Source organism: Canis aureus, chromosome 5, assembly GCF_053574225.1.
Source record: "Canis aureus isolate CA01 chromosome 5, VMU_Caureus_v.1.0, whole genome shotgun sequence".
NCBI lineage: Eukaryota > Metazoa > Chordata > Mammalia > Carnivora > Canidae > Canis > Canis aureus.
Genome location: NC_135615.1, coordinates 45,342,081 through 45,362,832, shown reverse-complemented (window position 1 = coordinate 45,362,832; position 20,752 = coordinate 45,342,081). Strand labels below are relative to the sequence as shown.

The window sequence follows — 20,752 nt, the reverse complement described above, 5'->3', positions numbered from 1 at the left end:
CAATCTATTCATCCCCCTTTCCAACTTAGAAACCTAAATATCACCTCTGAACCACCCATGCCACTATTGACAATTGATTCCTCAATCCTGTCAATTTTTATAATAAATTCACTCATTTCTCTCCATCCACCCTGACTTACTTTCTACATCCATTGCTTGAACTATTGCAAAAGCTTCCCAACTGATCTCCTTGTTTCTGCCTTGAGTCACTTCAATCCACTTCTATCACTATAAGCAAGATAATCTTATGAAAAATCAAATATAAAGTTGCTCCTCTGCTTTAAACCCCCTTGTCTATAGGATAAAGTCCAAACTCCTTAGCATAGCTTCCAAGCGCATTAAGCTTTTCTCCATGGTCAATCCTATTTCTTGTCACTCATTTATGTGTATTCTATAATTCAAACATATCAAACTCTTTGCACTTCCCATGGATATGATTAGAACTGCAAATCAGGGGATGCCTGGGTGGCGAAGTCGGTTAGGCATCCAACTCTTGGTTTCAGCCCAGGTCACAATCTTAGGGTCATGATATTGAGCCTGCTTGATATCATGCTCCATGCTCAGTGCAGTCTGATTAGGACTCTTTCTTTTTCTTTCTGCCCCTCACCCTGCTCTCTTTCTCTCTCTCTCTCAAATAATTAAATCAAGAAAGAAGAAAGAAAGAAAAGAAAGAAAGAAAGAAAGAAAGAAAGAAAGAAAGAAAGAAAGAAAGAAAGAAGAAAGAAAGAAAGAAAGAAAGAAAGAAAGAAAGAAAGAAAGAAAGAAGAAAAAACTGTAAACCAGTTCTAACATCAAATGTAGAATCTGATAGAGTGTGAAGTGCTAACCAAATGGGTAAGGCCTGAATCATTGCTCATAGGTGTAACCCTCTATGAAATCATGAAAGTGTGCCACTCGGATCTCCTGCTGCAGAGAATGTAAGTGACTAGATCCCTTGGTGCTGCTCCTCCAAATCCACTACCTCATTCATGCAGAGGCCACAGTCTCCGAGAGCTGCTCTCAGTCTGAGCAGGGTGAGGGTTCTAAAGCAGACTCATTTGGAAAGGATGCAGCTCTCCTCTAATGGACAACTTTGTCTTGAGGTCTCCCCATCAGGCTAGCCAAATCTTTCTTGAAAGTGTGCTGCAGTAAGAGACTCTTCCTGCTGAATCATCCTTCCTACCCTCTGTCCTTCACAGGTGGAAAAGCTGCATCATGATCTGAAGGCCTCCCTGGCTCCTTCTGCTTCTCTCCCAAGCAATTTCTTGCTTATCTAACCACATCTTGACATCTGCTTCCTGGCAGACAGAACATACAAACACCTTCTCTACGTGTCTTGTTGTGAGATTTTCTCTTTGTTTTCTCTAATGTCTTTTCATCAAAGCCTTATCATTACATTACCATCATATCAACAAGTTACTTTAAAATTATTGAAAAGGCACCTCTTTTTGAAGAATATACTCAGAAGTAAAACCTGTTATCTTCTCCATGTATGGGTTTGAACACCATGTTCTATGCTTTTCTCTATCTAAAATGTCTTTACTCTAAAAAAAATAAAAAATAAAAAATAAAAAAATAAAAAATAAATAAAATGTCTTTACTCTATTTGTCCTTCTATAGACTCCTACTCATGTTTCAACACCTAGCCCCAGAGTCATCTATTCTGTGACATGTTCCTTGATCCACCTACAAATATGCAGTGAGTCCCTCTATTAGGACAGATCCTACTGTATCCCCTGTTATTATTCCATCTTTCTTACTCCACACTAAGCCTTAACCTATTGCTTGGCATAAAGCAGGTGGCCAAAGGTGTTAGTTGAAATAAACAAGAGTTATTAAATCTATAAAAGATAAGATTTTTTTTAAAAAAAAGATAAGATTTAGTGAGAACATGACTACCTTCAAATATTTGAAGCACCGTCAACAATCACATTAGGTGTTATCTCAGACACTCTCAATGAGCACTTGAGGAAGATACAAAAAAAAGACACTGGACAGAAAGCCTTCACTTCAAAAGGAAGGATTAAATAGAACAGTTTACTCCTCTCCTCCAACATGAAATTACTGTGGTCTGAAAGTATTTTTATTCCATGAGGCAGAGCAGCACTATAGAACTGCTCTCATCTAGCAACCGGATTTTAGAAAGCAGATAAACAACAAAGCTCTTTTTCACTGGTATCTGTAGCAGTAGTGCACGAAGGTAGCATTTTCATTCTTGAGACCATCTTAGAAACACGATTCAAAAGCATTTCTCCCCTGGTAGCATTAACCCTAAAGTACAAGGTATGACTGCAGTACCTTTCTGTCTGATGCTAATCCTAGGCCCAGCACAGACCAGTCCTTAAAATTTGAAGACGCTACACTGACAGTTTTGACGACAGAAGGGGCTGAAAAACAAATAATACAAAAATGGAGCTCTAGAAGCTAAAAAAAGGGGGGAAAGAAATGGATTCTCCCTGAAAGTCTCCCAAGGGAGCACAGCCCAGCCAATCCTTAGTTTTAGTCCAATGATATGGATTCTGGAGTTCTAACATTCAGAACTGTAAGAGAACAGATATTTGTTGTTGTAAGCCATCAAGTTTGCAGTAAGTTGTTACAGCAGCCACAAGAAACTAGCAGACTATAAAGTACCATCTCTCGGCAGTATCTATAACATTGATAATAGTATGTACTTACTGAGGCTTACTATGTTCCAGGCTCATGTGAATTGGTTCTTTAGACTTCATAGAGTATTTATGATGGAAGTACTATTAAGATCCCCAGTTCACAGGTATGGAAACTATGTCACACAATTAGCATAGGGCAAAGCTGGAATTTGAAGCAAAGCAGCCCATAATCCAGAGTTTGTTCAATCTGACATCTATACTTGAATGTCTACTCTTTACATGTCTCACTTATAGTATGAAATGTTTGGAGGATGAGGAATTGTGATGGGCCACCCAGAAACTACACCATTACAATTTATTTTGTCTATTACCATTATATCATTCACTTCAAAGGATTTTCGAACATATTCTGCTTAACAGTTGGAAAAACTGAGTCATAAAAGAGATTAAGGCTGTTCGACAAGCCTGTGGCAGAACTGGGAACAGAGCCACCACTGAGTGGTTGCCCGCTTAAGCAATGACATCACGATTAATGTGCTTTCGACTCGTTAGAGCACCTTCACACCTTTTATCTCTTTTGAGCCTCACAACAGTTCTGCAAGATGAGTAAAATAAATATCAGGACTTGCATCATAAAAATGAAAAAAAAGGAAATAGAGAAGTAGAGCAAAGTCCATGCTCTGCTAATTGGTAAGGTATCAAGAAGAGAGCTCAGGTCTCCTTTCTTCAGCCCTGAGCAATCTCTACTCATCCACACTTGGCCATATTATAAATGGTCTTGACCCATTTACTGGGATATCCTAGGAATGACTTTAGAAACAAGACTCACCACTGGAATGGGTCCTATATCTACACCTCTGATATCCAATGTGCTAGCCAGTAGCCACAGGTTACTTGTGACTACAGTGCATTTGAAATGTGGCTAGTCCAAAGTGCATCGTGGATTTTAAAGACTCAAGATGCAAAAAGAATATAAAATATCTTATTAATAGTTTGTTTTGATTATGTGTTGAAATAGTATTTTGGATACGTTGAGTCAAATAGAATATTTTTTCAATTAAATTTACCTACTTCTTTTTACTTTCCTAAGTATGGTTACGTGAAAATATTAAATAAATAAATAAATAAATAAATAAATAAATAAATAAATAAAATTAAGTACACGGCCCTATATTTTGCTGCTCTAGATTTTGTCCCGACCAGTGTAGGAAAGAGTCCCTTTCCAGTATTCATGAGACAGTATCAATTTGAACATTTTCAGGGACAGAGATGAACTCAAGAAGTAGCCAATTTCATGTTTGGATGGCTCTAACAAAATATTATTTTCCACTAAATGAAAACCATAGGCATAGGAAGAGAAACAGATTAATAAAGTATACATTCTCAGGGCAGCCCAGGAGGCTCAGAGGTTTAGCGCCGCCTTCAGTCCAGGGTGTGATCCTGGAGACCTGGGATCGAGTCCCACGTCAGGCTCCCTGCATGGAGCCTGCTTCTCCCTCTGCCTATGTCTGTTCTTCTCTCTTTCTCTCTGTGTCTCTCATGAATAAATAAATAAAATCTTAAAAAAAAAAGTATACATTCTCAGAAGGACTTAAGTTTGATGAATTCTTTACAAATGCACAACTGAAAAATGATTTCTCAAACTGCCAATCAATCCAAAACCATGCCTAATACCACTCAATTCAAAAATATGAAAACATGACACCATAAAATAACTAAAAGATCTTTTTTGTAACATTTATTTATTTATTTGAGAGAGAGAGAGCCTAAGCACAGGGTGGGAGGGGTGGGAGGAAAGGGAGAGAAAGGATCCCTAGCAGACTCCCTGCTGAATGAGGAGCCTAATGTAGGGCTCAATTTCATGACCTTAGATCATGGCATGAGCAGAAATCATTTAACCAACTGAACCACCTAGGTACCCCCATAAGATCTTTTTTTTTTTTTATAGGACACAAAACTCAGGAACCATACTGGAAAAACTATATATATTTAGTTTTATAAAACTATATATTTATATCAAATATATACACATACATATATACACACAGATAAATACAGTCAACTCATCTTTAACAAAAGAGCAAAGGTAATACAATGGAGGAAAGATTATCTTTTCTTTTTTTTTTTAATTTTTTATTGGTGTTCAATTTAGTAACATACAGAATAACCCCCAGTGCCCATCACCCATTCACTCCCACCCCCCGCCCTCCTCCCCTTCTACCACCTCTAGTTCATTTCCCAGAGTTAGCAGTCTTTACGTTCTGTCTCCCTTTCTGATATTTCCCGCACATTTCTTCTCCCTTCCCTTATATTCCCTTTCACTATTATTTATATTCCCCAAATGAATGAGAACATATAATGTTTGTCCTTCTCCGACTGACTTACTTCACTCAGCATAATATCTTTTCAACAAATGATGATGGAACAACTGGACATCAACAGGAGAAAAAAATAAATTTAGACACAGACTTTACACTCATCACAAAAACAAACTCAAAATGGATCACAGACTTAAATATATAACACAGGATTACAGACATACAAAAGACACATCGGCCAAAGGACTATTATTCAAAATACACAAAGAATTCTTAAAACTGAATTAATGACGTACTACTATACATTGGCTAATAGAATTCAAATTTTTAAAAAGGAAAAAAAAAAAGAAAAAAGAATTCTTAAAACTCAAAATTAAGAAAATAACCCAATTTAAAACTGGGTCAAATACCTTAAGACATACCTCATCAAAGTAGATATTCATGTGGCACATACATAGGAAAAGATTCTCTACATTGTATGTCATCAAGGGAATGTAAATTAAAACCACGAAATACCACCATACACTTACCTGAATTGCCAAAATTTAAAATAATAACAATACCAAATGCTGGCAAGAATTCTCAATTATTGCTGGTGAGAATGCAAAATGGTACAGTCATTTTGAAAGACAATTTGGCAGTTTCTAACAAAACTAACTCTTACTACATGATCCAGCAATTGTACTCACTGGTATTTACCCAAGTGAGTTGAAAACTTTTATCCACATGAAACCTACACAAAAGTGCTTATAGCAGTTTTATTCGTAATTGCCAAAATTGGAAGCAACCGAGATTCCCATCGGTAGGTGAATGACAGATAAACTGTGGTACATTCAGACAACGGAATATTCATCACTAAAAAGAACTGAACTACAAAGCCATGAAAAGACATGGAGGATCCTTAAATGCATATTACTAAGTAAAAGAAGCTATGACCTCACAAGTGGGAAATTAATGGACTGAGCAATGGGTGAGTAGAAAACACAGCATTCACATGATGCCTTTTGGTAGCTCTTTATTTTTCTTTGGACATATGTTTTCCATTCAAATAAACACATTTTGGAATTAAAAATCACCTTGACCTGGGGCACCTGAGTGGCTCAGTTGGCCCAACTCCTAATTTCTACTCGGGTCAAGATCTTGTGTCTTTTTTTTTTTTTTTTTTTTTCTCTTTTTGCCACAAAGAGCGTGAGGGAAGTATGACACTGCATTTCAGAGCATCCCTAATATTTTCTTTTTTTATTATTATTATTTATTTATGATAGTCATACAGAGAGAGAGAGAGAGGCAGAGACACAGGCAGAGGGAGAAGCAGGCTCCATGCACCGGGAGCCTGATGTGGGATTCGATCTCGGGTCTCCAGGATCGCGCCCTGGGCCAAAGGCAGGCGCCAAACCGCTGCACCACCCAGGGATCCCATCATCCCTAATATTTTCTTTTGCAAAAGATGTTTACACTTAAATTATTGATTAATATATATTTTATTTATTTTTTAAAAAATAGTCCATCTGATCCAAGGTAGACTTTTATTGAGGATATATCAGGAAACTTTTTGATCAAATTGAATTTTTAAAATGAATAAAATATGTTTCATGGAAAAGATGTTTTTAATTTAGAAATGCAGTTAGAAGGAGGATGAGGAAGATACTTGGAATGGTCAATGTTCTCATGTAACAGGAGCAAAACATCTGGTCATGAGATTAAGCCCTTCCTCACTCTCCCTCTCACTTTCCAAAAAAGAAAAGAAAAAGAAAGAGAAGAAAGAAAGAAAGAAAGAAAGAAAGAAAGAAAGAAAGAAAGAAAGAAAGAAAGAAAGAAAGAAAAAAATTACCTTGCCTTGACTAAAAATTCCTGTCAAAACCTAAGAACAGACATTTTAGGGAAAACTCTTCAGCTTATGAGCTTGAACAGGGAGTAGCTGGCCAGAGTTTTACAGCATACAGTGATACTTAGGTGCCTTACACGTTGGCTTTAAGGCTGACTCCATGTATAAAAGGACATTACCAATGACTAACTTTGAGGACTGAGGGAAGGACACCACCAGACACCACCTTCCCAGAATCACACTCTAACTGGGTTCACCCCCTCCCTTCTCTACAGGAAGGTGGATGGCAGGGGGGCAAACCCCAGAGCTAAATTGCAGATGGGACCGTGAGCTTCTTCACTCTCTACTCAGACAAATGTGACATGAATCCCCAGAAGGGTAGCCGCAGACACCCAGATCCTCTCTCTCCCCCACATATATGCCAGTGACAGGCAGGCAGGAAGTAGTTCCCTGACAGCTAATAAAGAATCAACAAAGGATCCTCCAAGGCTGGTGCCCAATTGGGAGCCCAAACTACCAAAGGGTGAGGGTGCAGGCAGGGCAGCCTATTTTCCCCATCTAAATTGAGCACTAACTAGTGTACCAAAAAACTTTTCCTTGCTCTTAAAAAAATCTTCAGGATAAACTAGTCCTCAGAAGAATCTGGCTCATTTGTGCAGTTTCACAAACTGTACCCTCACACTCCAGTTTACCTCCTGAGGAAATCTGGTTTCTCTATCCCATAGGCATCGGATGACAGTGTTGACATCTATGCCCTTAATTTATGAACACACAGTCTAAGTTGTTCGGAGTGGTTTGCCACTACCCCAAGGACATTTCACATCTGCCACTTGCTGTGATCAGTAGAGATTCAGGAACCATAATCATGAGGGGGAAGGTTAGGAACACATGCTGAACAATCACCCAGGTCCTCTAGTATTTCAAGAGAAAAATCCCTGGTTTTCTTGGAGGGAGGGGGACGAAGCAAAGTTTTTAATGTTTTCATCACAGAAGATATCGTTCAGGAGTCACTAACTATTTGCCTGGAGACATGTAGCCTAATGGTTCTCAATTTGTGTCCCTGTCTGCAAAGTGAGAATAATGATTCCTTTTCATGGGGGAATGATAAGGACTAAATGAGCTGAGGTATCAGAAAGCACCTAGTACTCTCAGTCACTGAATCTAATTTCCTTTACCCTTAGAACTGTAGACAAGAGGTTCAGCATTCTGCCGACAGAAAATAAGTGATACTTTCTCAGTCCACTAGTGGCCTTACAAGCTGTTCACGGTGTCACCATATTTCAGCCAAACTCTAACCAACATACTTTCTTTTAATGTTACCTAGAAACGAACACAACAGAGCAGAGCATCCCAGAGTAGGGTGTGTGCCACACCTCCAAAGTCCAGTTTCCAGGAGAAATTGCAGCAAAGGAGAGCTTCAGTCATAACAATCAATGCCCAGGGAGTGCCTGAGCACTTCGTATGCTTTGACTCTTCATGTTCTCAACAACCCTGGTGGTGATACTATTTTCTCCCATTTTGCTGATGAGCAAGTGAAGCACAGAGAGGTCAATTTGCTGCAGGTCAAGGAGCCATTATTGGTAGACCCAGGATTAACAAAATCCATGTGCTTAATCACTAGGTTAAACTGTCCTCAAGAGACCTTGGAATCACTACCAACCTGAAGGTGGGAAGAGGAGGAGACCGATGTCTGAGATCAGGAAGGGAAGATAGCCCTTCATCCCCTTCCGAATCCTGCCTTTAATGTAAGGCTATCTTTTAATTCCACCTCTGCCCAATTTTCTAATCTACTGGCTCCATTCTCCCTGAATCTTTGATCTCTAGTTTAAATTAGAGTCTCCTTTTCCCAGAAATTCTCTCTACTGCTGCCCCTCAAGTCTCTCCTTTCCCAACTCACTATTCTCTACTCAACTTCCCAGCTCCTAACTCTGATTCTGCTGTGGTTTAGTGTGTCTGTTCTCTGTCCCCCAGTCCACCTCTGGATCCTCAACCTTCATGACTTTCTGCATTCCCTCTGCCTGGAATAGCCTTCCTCCTCCTCTCCACCTCTCGAGGCCTATACGCCCTTCAAGATACAAGTGAATACCACTCCTACATCAAGACTTCCTCTCCTAATCACTCCAGTGAGGAGAACCATGGTTTGCATCCTTTGTGATACACCTTTGCAAGTACTCAACATCTTGAATATTTTGAAACATCCCATCTACCTAACACAGTGATTTATATACAACAAAAGCCTGATAAGTGGTGGATGCTCTAGTCAAGCATGCCGGCTACACCAGCTATTTGCACTGTCTTCTTTAAGTCAGTTAAAAGCCCATATAAAATTCATATTCATAATGCCCATATCTACACATGATAACTCTTGTTGCCAGCAAAAAGCAATAAAACTGCATTGTGCATGCAGCTAGGAAGACAGCCATCTCACAGAGAGAAAGAAATATGCAGAATAAAGAGGAAGAGGAGGAGGAGGAAGAGGGGACAAAGAAAGAGGGGGAGGTGGGAGGATAGTCAGGCACTAAGAGTTAAGGAGAAAAGTTGGAAGGCTGAATTTGGATCAGGCTTAAAACAAACAATCCCCACCCCAAGGCCTACTCAAAAAGAAGAGGGGTTAAAAACAAATTCTGAGGATGCACTGAAAAAGCATGCCAACGAATTTAGTATTATTTAAATTCTGGCTGCATGAGAGACTTATGAAATCACAACCATTTTTCGTTTGCTTTTATTTACTTCTGATTCCCAAATATACAGCTCTGATAAAAAAAAAAAAAGAAAAAGAAAAAAAAAAACGGGCTTTGTTTGCCTATATTATTTTGTTTGTTTTTGCTAATCATATTTAACTAAGAGGCGTTTTCATTTTTGATTAAAAATAAGTCAAGACAATTGAATCTGAGGCCAACTGCTGCTTTCCAAATTCACCAGACCATTGCTAGCTCACCAAAGTCAGGAAGCAATAATAATTCCTGCTCTTTATAGAATGCCTTTTCTCCCCAGGAAACTTCAAAGCTCTCTGCTGACGCTCAGGCTCTGCAGCTGCCAGGAAAGAAATGTGGCTCCACTTACCTCAGAGGGAATATCAGAAGCACATGGGGACGGCCTGACCCACAGCAGTGACCCCACACCCACTGCTGCCTCCACTTTATCAGAGGCCACACCCAAAGCTCTGGTTTAGGAGCAAGAAAATAGAAAAGGTGGCAGTAGTAGCAGGCTACTCCCATCCCTCACCCACCCCAACAAGCATCCTAAGGAGAGGAGTGACCAGATGCAACACTGTGACTCAGTAAACCATGTTGCTTGTCAGCACGGATAGTAGTAAAACAGACAAAGTTACACAGCTCTTTCCTGATGGAAAATCGTCTTAAGCTAATCCCATCAATGCTCCTATAAAGAATACAGTTGCTACATAAACGGGGGGAAACCCACAACCATGAACTCTCCTATCTTCCAGCCTTCAAATTCAACCTTGTCCCTTTAGATGAAATGGAAAAACTATTATTTACTGAATACCTAACATGGGTGAGGCATTTCAGTTTTATTGTTGTGACTCCTCACCGCCATCCTGAGAGGGAGATATTACTACCTAGATTTTATAAATGATGACACTAGGGTTCAAGATTTCATTTTATTTTTAAATTAATGCTAGACATCCTAAGGAAGAAATTTTTCTAATAGTTTTGCAACCATGTTTGCCCTGAGAGAAATAACTTCATAGCCACTCAACATGGTATCATCACAGGAGCCATCCCACCTTGCAAACCCAGGTTGGCTTGATTTCAACTCAGTTATCAGCAGTGCATCTTTTTCTTTTTAATATATTATTTATTTATTTTAGAGTGGGGAGGGGTAGAGGGAGAGGAGAGAGGAAAGGAGAGAGGAGAATCTCTCCCAAGGAAAGAGGGAGAAACTTAAGGAGACTCCCCACTAAGCACAGAGCCTGACACGGGGTTCGATCCCATGACCCCAAGATCATGACCTGAGCCAAAATCAAGAGGCAAATGCTCAACCAAATGAGCCACTCAGGCACCACCCCTTGTGAATAAGTGCAAAAAAGCTAGCTCCGGCACTTCAGTGCTATGGGAGACCAGTAAGCTTGAAACACTGACTATTACACACTGATTATTATTTGAATTCCCCAACACAAGTGAGCACTGATGTCCGTATTTCATGAGAAATCCTTGAGGGACAGGGTAGCCTCTTTATGACCATTTTTAGATTGTTCTCATGTGAGAGCCCCAATGACTATGAGTGCAGAATCAAGACAGAGGCAGCAAGATGCCTCTCTTCCTTCTGTTCCATCCATGATCATGATGTTCACTGGAGATATTCGGAGTTGCCAAAAATGTGAGCAAAGTCAATAACTAGTGGAAAGAAAGCAAGTTTAAAAATGAAGTCATTTTTAAATGACTGGTCCTGGCTCTGCTCCTCTAGCTTTAAGGGTTCAGTCGTGAAAAGGAGAGCAACCAACATGATGTGAATTCGTATTCCTTGTCAGGCATGCACTATGTGTTTTATATACGTTGTCTTGCTCAATCCTCTCCACCATATAAAACAAGTGGCATTTATCTCCATTTTATAGAGTGGAACATGGAGACTCCACAAACTCATAGAAGAACAAATAGTAAATCATGGAGCTAAGTTCAAAACCAATGCCCTTCTTATTACACAAATAGCTTTTCTATTTCAAATAGTAAGACCCCTCTCTGTCTTTTAAAACTTTAAACTTTAAACTTTAACTTTAAAACTCTAAAATTATTCTGATTCTGTATTGTCAAGTTAGTGAGGTCTTTCTTCTTGTGATTTTTTGAGATATAATTGAAATGTGACATTACACTGGTTTCAGGTGTATAACATACAATTTGATATATCATATGTTGTAAAAATAGTTGAGTTCTAATAGGAAAAACATTGTACCCACATCCCCTATGAATTGTTGTCAAAGGAGATCAAAATAAATGAAAACATATTCAATTCAAACCAAGTATTATAATAAAATTCTAATAAAAATGTGTACTTCCCCTGTAATGTCTTTGCTGTCTCCAGAAATACATGGCACAAGGTAGCCCACAAATATGTGAATTTCTGAATTATTCTGAAACAACTAACACATTGTCAAACCACAATTCAATAGGTTTTTTTAAGTCTGCAAAAAAAATATGATTAAAGAAGTTACTGTAATAGTATTACTCATTTTATGTTTCTATGGATATATGTATATGTGTATACACATAGAGACAGAGAGACAGACAAAAAGAGATTTCCATCCATCTGTCCAAATCTACTGATACATCTCTACCACCACTTGCTTTTCCTCTCCACCGCATTTGACATTGTTGACAGTTCTCTGATTCTTAAAACCCTGTCTCTACCAATTTGCTAGGAATCTGCACTTTGGATACTGGCAGTTGCTTCTGTCTTTTGCTCCTGCTCTTTCTGACTCCTAAATGTTGTAATGCTCTAGGACCTAGTCCTCCCTCTACATTATCCAAATTTATCTCATCCAAACTCATGACTTTAAATGACATTTATATACTTACAACCCCAAAATGTACACCTCTAGTTCAACTTCTCCCTAAGCTCCTGGTTTGTATATCTGTTGCCTTCTAGACAATACCAGTTGACATCTATCAGGCATTTTGAACTTAACATATCTGAAACATCAACCTCAATAAACTGAATCCCTTATGTAAAAATTTTCAGTCCAGATACCCAGGAATCATTCTGATTCCTCTTTTTCCTCTAACCTCTTATACAACCCATCAGCAAATCCTGTTGACTTTATTTTCAAAACAGGCTTCAAGAGCAAACCTTACTACCAACATCAATCCCACTGTTGTCCTAGCCCTCATCATCTCCCACATGCACAGCTGCTAAAGCTTAAATGGTCTCCAGGCCTTGGCCCCTTTCTTCCTTCAATCTATTCTTGATACAGTAGCCAGTCAAAACTTGTAAAAATGAATCAACTTATGCCATCCAGCCATATTCAAATCCCTCACTGGATGTCCATCCCATTCATAATACAATCCAGTGGCCTACGATGTCCTCTACAATCCAGACCTATCTATTCCTTGGGTCTCATCAACTACTCTACTTCCCATGCTCACTCTGGTCCATCAACCCAGGGCTTCTTGCTACTTCCAAGTATGTCTCAAGATTGTTCCTGCCTCAACTTTATGCTAGCTCTTTCTCCTCCTGGACATTATTCCACCAGAGCCTACCTCTCCATATAACTCAGGTCTCTCTGCTCAAATGTAACTTCCTCATAGAAGATGTCCTTGAGTATGATAGCTAAATTTGTACTCTTAAGTGCAACCACCCCTAGCTCTAATCCCTTATCTTGCTTTAACTTCTTCAGAGTCCTTTGTATTACCTGGAATCCTATTATTTTATTTATTACTGCAATAATTCTTATTTGTCCATATACATTTATCCATAAATGGATTTATTTACCCATTTACTTTATTATCCTCTGAGTCCGCATTAGAATGTAATTTCCAAAAAAAAAGAATGTAATCTACAATCTCCGTCTTGAAGTTCACTGCCATATTCCAGTGCTTACCATAGTGCTTGAAACACAGGAACCATTCAATAAATATGTGTTAATTGAATAACAGAATCTTCTGGGTGTTCTATACTATTCTGTGATGCTCTACTGCTCTTGAATGTGGCCCTTATCTTTGCTACTGCCTATAAATTTGCCCAAAGTTCATTTCGTTTATACTTCTTATCTAAACTACTAGTACTAAACTACTATCTAAATCTACTAAATTTGTATCCTTTCAATACCATTTATCCATTTCACTTACTATGACTAAAAATGTTTCTCTTTCTAGTTTTTAAATGTTGCATCTCAAATAAATAAATAAATAAATAAATAAATAAATAATTCATCTCTGCCTTTTTTACCTAAACATTCTGTTTTCTGAGAAGTTCAAATAGAGCCTATGTAGCTACAGTGGTAAGAATATTTTTTATGTGCCTCTAGGGATGAGTATAATCTTCTGATTAGGCTCTAGAGAGAAAATATTTTCTCTTCTTATCTCTGTCTCCCTCCAGGCCCCACCTCAGTTCTGGTCACACACAAGTATTAAACAACAGTACTGGTATGACATCACTCCCCATACTGTGCTGCAGATCAACCCTTGTCTACTGTTGTATAAGCTACATGATCACAGAAGAAAGATGATGAGAAAACCACACATGATTCCTCCTCTTGACTGGGGCTGGAACAAAAGGTTATGACAGAAAGGATAAGACTGTGTGTCTGTGTTTTGCTGGCACTAGTATGCAGATATAAAACTATAGTTAGGTTGGTCTCACTCTGGAAATAACCAATTAGCAATGCTCACAAACTAAAATAATTAAAGACCATTCCAGACCATCTTTAAAATAAACAAAGCTTTGAAAAGAGTAGATTAGAAACCACTTCTAAAAGACATTTACAGGACCCTCAACTCTGGTCAACTAATCTTTGACAAAGCAGAAAAGAATATCCAGTGGAAAAAGGACAGTCTCTTCAATAAATGGTGCTGGGAAAATTGGACAGACACATGTAGAAGAATGAAACTGGACCATTTCCTCACACAATACACAAAAATATCCTCAAAATGGAAGAAAGACCTAAATTTGAAACAGGATTCCATCAAAATCCTAGAGGAGAACACAGGCAACAAACTCTTTGACCTCAGCCACAGCAACTTCTTGCTAGACATACCTCCAAAGGCAAGGAAAGCAAAGGCAAAAATAAACTATTGGGACTTCATCAAGTTAAAAAGCATTTGCACAGAAAAAGGAAACAGTCAACAAAACCAAAAGGCAACCTAGGGAATGGGAGAAGATATGTGCAAATGATATATCAGATAAAGGGCTAGTATCCAAGATCTATAAAGAACTTATCAAACTCATCACCCAAAAAAACAAAGAATCTAATCAAGAAATAGGCAGAAGGCATGAACAGACATTCCTCCAAAGAAGACATACACATAGCCAACAGACACATGAAAAAATGCTTACCCTTGCTTGGCATCAGGGAACTACAAATCAAAATCACCATGGGAGTGTGCCTAGGTGGCTCAGTGGTTGAGCAACTGCTCTCAGCTCAGGGTGTGATCCCAGGGTCCTGGGATCGAGTCCCACATTGAGCTCCCTGCATGGAGCCTGCTTCTCCTCCCTCTGCCTATGTCTCTGCCTCTCTCTGTGTCTCTCATGAATAATTAAATAAAATACTTTTAAAACTTAAAAAATAAACCAATTCTCAACTGGGGATTACATATACACATACACACACACAAACACACTGGAATGTCACCTTATACCACTCAGAATGGTTAAAATTAACAAGATAGGAAACAACAGATGTTGGTGAGGAGGTGGAGAAAGTGAACCCCCTTACACTGCTGATGGGAATGCAAGCTGGTCCAGCCACTCTGGAAAACAGTATGGAGATTCCTCAAAAAAGTTGAAAATAGAACTACCTTATGACCCAGCAATTGCACTACAAGGTATTTACCCCAAAGATACAAAGGTAGTGATCCAAAGGGGCACCTGTACCCCAACATTCATAGCAGCAATGTCCACAATAGCCAACCTATGGAAAGAGCCCAGATGTTCATGGACAGATGAATAAATAAAGAAGATGTGATATGTATATACAATGGAATACTACTCAGCCATCAAAAATGAAATCTTGCTATTTGCAATGAGATGGATGGAACTAGAGGATATAATGCTAAGTGAAATACGTTAATCAGAGGAGGAAAATTATCATATGATCTCACTCATATGTGGAATTTAAGGAACTAAGCAGAGGATGATAGGGGAAGAGAGAATAAATAAAACAAGATGAAATCAGACAAGGAGACAAACCATAAGAGACTGTTAATCATAGGAAACAAACTGGGGGTTACTGGGGGGGTGGGAGATGGGGTAACTGGGTGATGAACATTAAGGAGGGCACATGATGTAATGAAAATTGGGTGTTATATAAGACTGATGAATCATTGACCTCTACCTCAGAAACCAATAATACATTATATGTTAGTTAATTGAATTTAAGTAAAATTTTTTAAAAATTAAAGAAAGAAAAAATAAAAGATATTTACAAACTTTTATTTCTAAAATACATTAAACAGATTGTAGCAAGATGGCAGAACAGTGGGGGGCCTCGTTTCATCTGGTCCCCTGAATTTAGCATGATAAATATCAAATCATCCTAAACACCTATGAATTCACCTGAGATATAAGAAAAGAATGGCTAGAAATCTACAAACAGAAAATTAACCACTTTTTGCAAGGTAGGAGGGCAGAGAAGTGAAACTCAGGGGATACATCAGAAGATAAACTATAGGCAGTGGGGGTGGGGGGAGCCTGTGAAAGCCAGCTTCTGAAAAGTGGTACAACCCTGGAGCTCAAAATTGGAAATCTTTAGAATCTTTAGAAATCTGCTCCAGTGAGAGATTTCTCTGCCTGAAAGGTGCTGCTCAGTGGTGAAGCGGGGCAGAGTCCTGGGTGGGACAATGTTGTCTCAAGATCCCCAAAGTCACAGAAAGAACAGGGATGCCTGAGCCAGCAGAGTTCCCAAGCATTGGAATGGGGAAACTGGTTTGGTCAAAGAGCCCCCGAGGGGGCTCTCAGCTTGGTTGGCCATAAAACTGCATACCATGGCCAACAGGGCTAACACTCTCCATGCTGGGGCCGTGTAAAGGACAGAAATGGGGCAACCCTCCACCTTCCACCAGGAGGGCAGAGCGGGTATGTGCAGGATCTGGCGAGTGCTATCCAGGCCAGGGCCCTGCAAAGTGCACAAATCAATGACCTTCCCAGGGAGATCTGAGCGAGTGCACACTGCAGAGGTCTGTAGACTTTGGCACGCACAGTGATCTTTCAGCTCCGGGACTTGAAATCGGGCATGGCCATTTTTATTTTCACCCTCTAAAGAGGCATGGAATGCCTTCAGGGAATAAAAACCACACACAGCAGGCAGCTTACACTGAGTCTGACCCCATGGCAAGGGGCAATGCAATTGCACCCATGCAAAGGCACCAGAGAATCAGCACAGCAGGTTCCTCCCCCAGAAGACCAGCTGGAAGAACAGTGAACAGCAAGTTTACAGACAAATAGGACTGCAAAGCTCCAGCTCTAGATGAAAAAGCATATAGAACTCAATGTTTTTTTTTTCTGATAAATCATTTCTCTTTCAGTTCCAAATTTTCTGTTTTTTTTCTTTTTGCCCTTTTCAACTAGTTTATTTTATCAATTCTTTGTTTTTTAAGTCTTTTTTTAACTTTCATTTTTTATATTTACATTTTATAGATATATGCTTCACTTCTGGGTTCCTTTCACTGCATTCAATTCCTTTTGTGTACATACATATACATATATATGTATATATACACACACACAAGTTTTATAAATATATAAGTTTTGCTTTCTTTAAAATTTTGGGATTTAGTGTCTTCTAACACACAGACCAAAAGACACTCAGGACCAAATGCATCACTCTGTTTTATCTGCTCTGTGAAATTATATTCTCTCTTTTCTCCATCCATTCTTCTCTGAGCAAAATGACTAGAAAGAGGAATTCACAACAAAAGAAAGGACCAGAGGTAATACTCTCTGCCACAGATCTAATCTATATGGATATAATAAGTAAGATGTCAGAGCTGGAATTCAGAATAACAATCATAAAGTTACTAGCTGGGCTTTTTTTTTTAAAAAAAAAAAGTATAAAGGAAAACTAAAAGACAATCTACAGAATGGGAGAAGATATTTGCAAATGACATATCAGATAAAGGGCTAGTTTCCAAGATCTATAAAGAACTTATTAAACTCAACACCAAAGAAACAAACAATCAAATCATGAAATGGGCAAAAGACATGAACAGAAATCTCACAGAGGAAGACATAGACATGGCCAACACGCACATGAGAAAATGCTCTGCATCACTTGCCATCAGGGAAATACAAATCAAAACCACAATGAGATACCACCTCACACCAGTGAGAATGGGGCAAATTAACAAGGCAGGAAACAACAAATGTTGGAGAGGATGCGGAGAAAAGGGAACCCTCTTACACTGTTGGTGGGAATGTGAACTGGTGCAGCCACTCTGGAAAACTGTGTGGAGGTTCCTCAAACAGTTAAAAATAGACCTGCCCTACGACCCAGCAATTGCACTGTTGGGGATTTACCCCAAAGATACAAATGCAATGAAATGCCGGGACACCTGCACCCTGATGTTTATAGCAGCAATGGCCACGATAGCCAAACTGTGGAAGGAGCCTCGGTGTCCAACGAAAGATGAATGGATAAAGAAGATGTGGTTTATGTATACAATGGAATATTACTCAGCTATTAGAAATGACAAATACCCACCATTTGCTTCAACGGGGATGGAACTGGAGGGTATTATGCTGAGTGAAGTAAGTCAGTCGGAGAGGGACAAACATTATATGTTCTCATTCATTTGGGGAATATAAATAATAGTGAAAGGGAATATAAGGGAAGGGAGAAGAAATGTGTGGGAAATATCAGAAAGGGAGACAGAACATAAAGACTGCTAACTCTGGGAAACGAACTAGGGGTGGTAGAAGGGGAGGAGGGCAGGGGTTGGGAGTGAATGGGTGACGGCACTGGGCGTTATTCTGTATGTTAGTAAATTGAACACCAATAAAAAATAAATTTAAAAAAAAAGTATAAAGGAAAAAAAAAGTATAAAGGACACTAGAGAATCTCAGTACAGAAATGAAATCTAATCAGGCTGAAATTAAAAATGCTCTGAGATGCAGTCTAGATTGGATGCTCTAAGAGCTATATGGTAAATGAGGCAAAAAGAGAGTCAGTGACAAAGAAGAGAAGTTGATGGAAATAAAGGAAGCTGAGAAAAAGAGAGAAAAACAACTAATGGGCCATGAGGGGAGACTTCAAGAAATCAGTGATGCCATAAAATGAAACAATACTAGAATTATTGGGACCCCCAAGGGAGAAGAAAGAAAGAGAGAGGGATAGAAAGTATATTTGATCAAATCATAGCTGAGAACTTCCCTAATCTATGAAAGGAAACAGGCATTCAAGTCCAAGAAGTAGAGAGGACCCTTCCCAAAAATCAATAAAAATAGATCAACATCACAACATATAATAGTGAAGCTTGCAAATTTCAGAGATAGAGGGAAAATCCAGAAAGAAGCTTGAGACAAGAAGTTCTTAACCTATGGGGTAAGAATATTAGACTGGCAACAGACCTCTCCACAGAGACCTGGCAGACCAGAAAAGGCTGGCATGATATACTCAGGGCACTAAATGAGAAAAACATGCAGCCAAGGACATTTTATCCAGCAAGGCTGTCATTCAGAATAGAAGGAGAGATAAAGAGCTTCCAGAACAGATAGAAACTGAAAGAATATGTGACCACTAGACCAGCCCTGCAAGAAATGTTAAAGAGGATCCTGTAAGCGAATAGAGAGCCCAAAAATAACAGACCAGAAAGAAATAGAGACAATTATAGAAACAGGTATTTTACAGGTGATACAATGGCATTAAACTTGTATCTTTCAATAGTTACTCTGAATGTAAATAGGAAAAATGCTCCAATTAAAAGACACAGGGTATCAGATTGGACTAAAAGTAAGACCCATCCATAAGCTGTCTACAAGAGACCCATTTTAAACCAAAGACACCTCCAAATTGAAAATGAAGGGGGTAGAGAACCACCATTTATCATGCTAATGGACATCAAAAGAAAGCTGAGGTAGCAATTCTCATTAGACAAACTAGATTTTAAATCAAAGACTGTTGCAAGGGATGAAAAGGGACACTATATTATATTTAAAGAGTTTTTCCAATGAGATGATCAAACAATTATAAATATTTATGCTCCTAACTTGGGAATAGCCAATTATATAAACCAACTAATAACCAAATTAAAGAAATATATTTATAATACAATAATAGTAGGGGACTTCAACACCCCATTCACAGCAATGGACATATCATCTAATCAGAAGATCAATAAGGAAACAGGACATTTTTAATTTTTATTATTTTTTTGTATATTTTTTTATTGGAGTTCAATTTGCCAACATAAAGCATAACACCCACTGCTCATCCCATCAAGTGCCCCCCTCAGTGCCATCACCCAGTGACCCCATCCCTCCATCCACCTCCTTTCCACCACCCCTTGTTCGTTTCCCAAATTTAGGAGTCTCTCATGTTCTGTCTCCCTTTCTGATATTTCCCACTAATTTTCTCTCGTTTCTCCTTTATTCTTTTTCACTATTTTTTATATTTCCCAAATGAATGAAACCATATAATGTTTGTCCTTCTCCGATGGACTTATTTCACTCAGCATAATACCTCCACGTCCCTCCACGTTGAAGCAAATGGTATTTGTCATATCTAATGGCTGAGTAATATTCCATTGTATACATAGACCACATCTTCTTTATCCATTCATCTTTCAATGGACACCGAGGCTCCTTCCACAGTTTGGCTCTTGTGGACATTCCTGCTATGGACATTGGGGTGCAGGTGTTCCGGCGTTTCACTGCATCTGTATCTTTGGGGTAAATCCCCAGCAGTGCAATTGCTGGGTCATAGGGCAGTTCTATTTTTAACTCTTTGAGTTAAAAACTGCCTCCACACAGTTTTCCATAGTGGTTGTACCAGTTCACACTCCCACCAACAGTGCAAGTGCAAGAGTGTTCCCCTTTCTCCACATCCTCTCCAATATTTGTTGTCTCCTGTCTTATTAATTTTCACCTTCTCACTGGTGTGAGGTGGTATCTCATTGTGGTTTTGATCTGTATTTCCCTGATGGCAAGTGATGCGGAGCATTTTCTCATGGGCTTGTTGGCCATGTGTATGTCTTCTTTGGTGAAATGTCTGTTCATGTCTTTTGCCCATTTCATGATTGGGTGGTTTGTTTCTTTGCTGTTGAGTTTAAAAAGTTCTTTATAGATCTTGGATACTAGCCCTTTATCTGATTTGTCATTTGCAAATATCTTCTCCCATTCTGTAGGTTGTCTTTTAG

The 20,752-nt window shown here is 38.9% G+C and overlaps 2 long non-coding RNA genes across 2 annotated transcripts in view; one reads left to right on the top strand and one right to left on the bottom strand.

The window, feature by feature from the left end:
- Window positions 1-20,752, bottom strand: part of LOC144314114 (uncharacterized) — a 445,307-nt gene that overhangs the window by 321,705 nt on the left and 102,850 nt on the right. The window lies entirely within an intron of this gene.
- Window positions 1-20,752, top strand: part of LOC144313427 (uncharacterized) — a 33,307-nt gene that overhangs the window by 569 nt on the left and 11,986 nt on the right. Inside the window, exon 2 of the long non-coding RNA XR_013379075.1 lies at window positions 8,350-8,473. This is a non-coding gene — a long non-coding RNA (uncharacterized LOC144313427). The remainder of the gene's footprint in view (window positions 1-8,349; window positions 8,474-20,752) is intronic.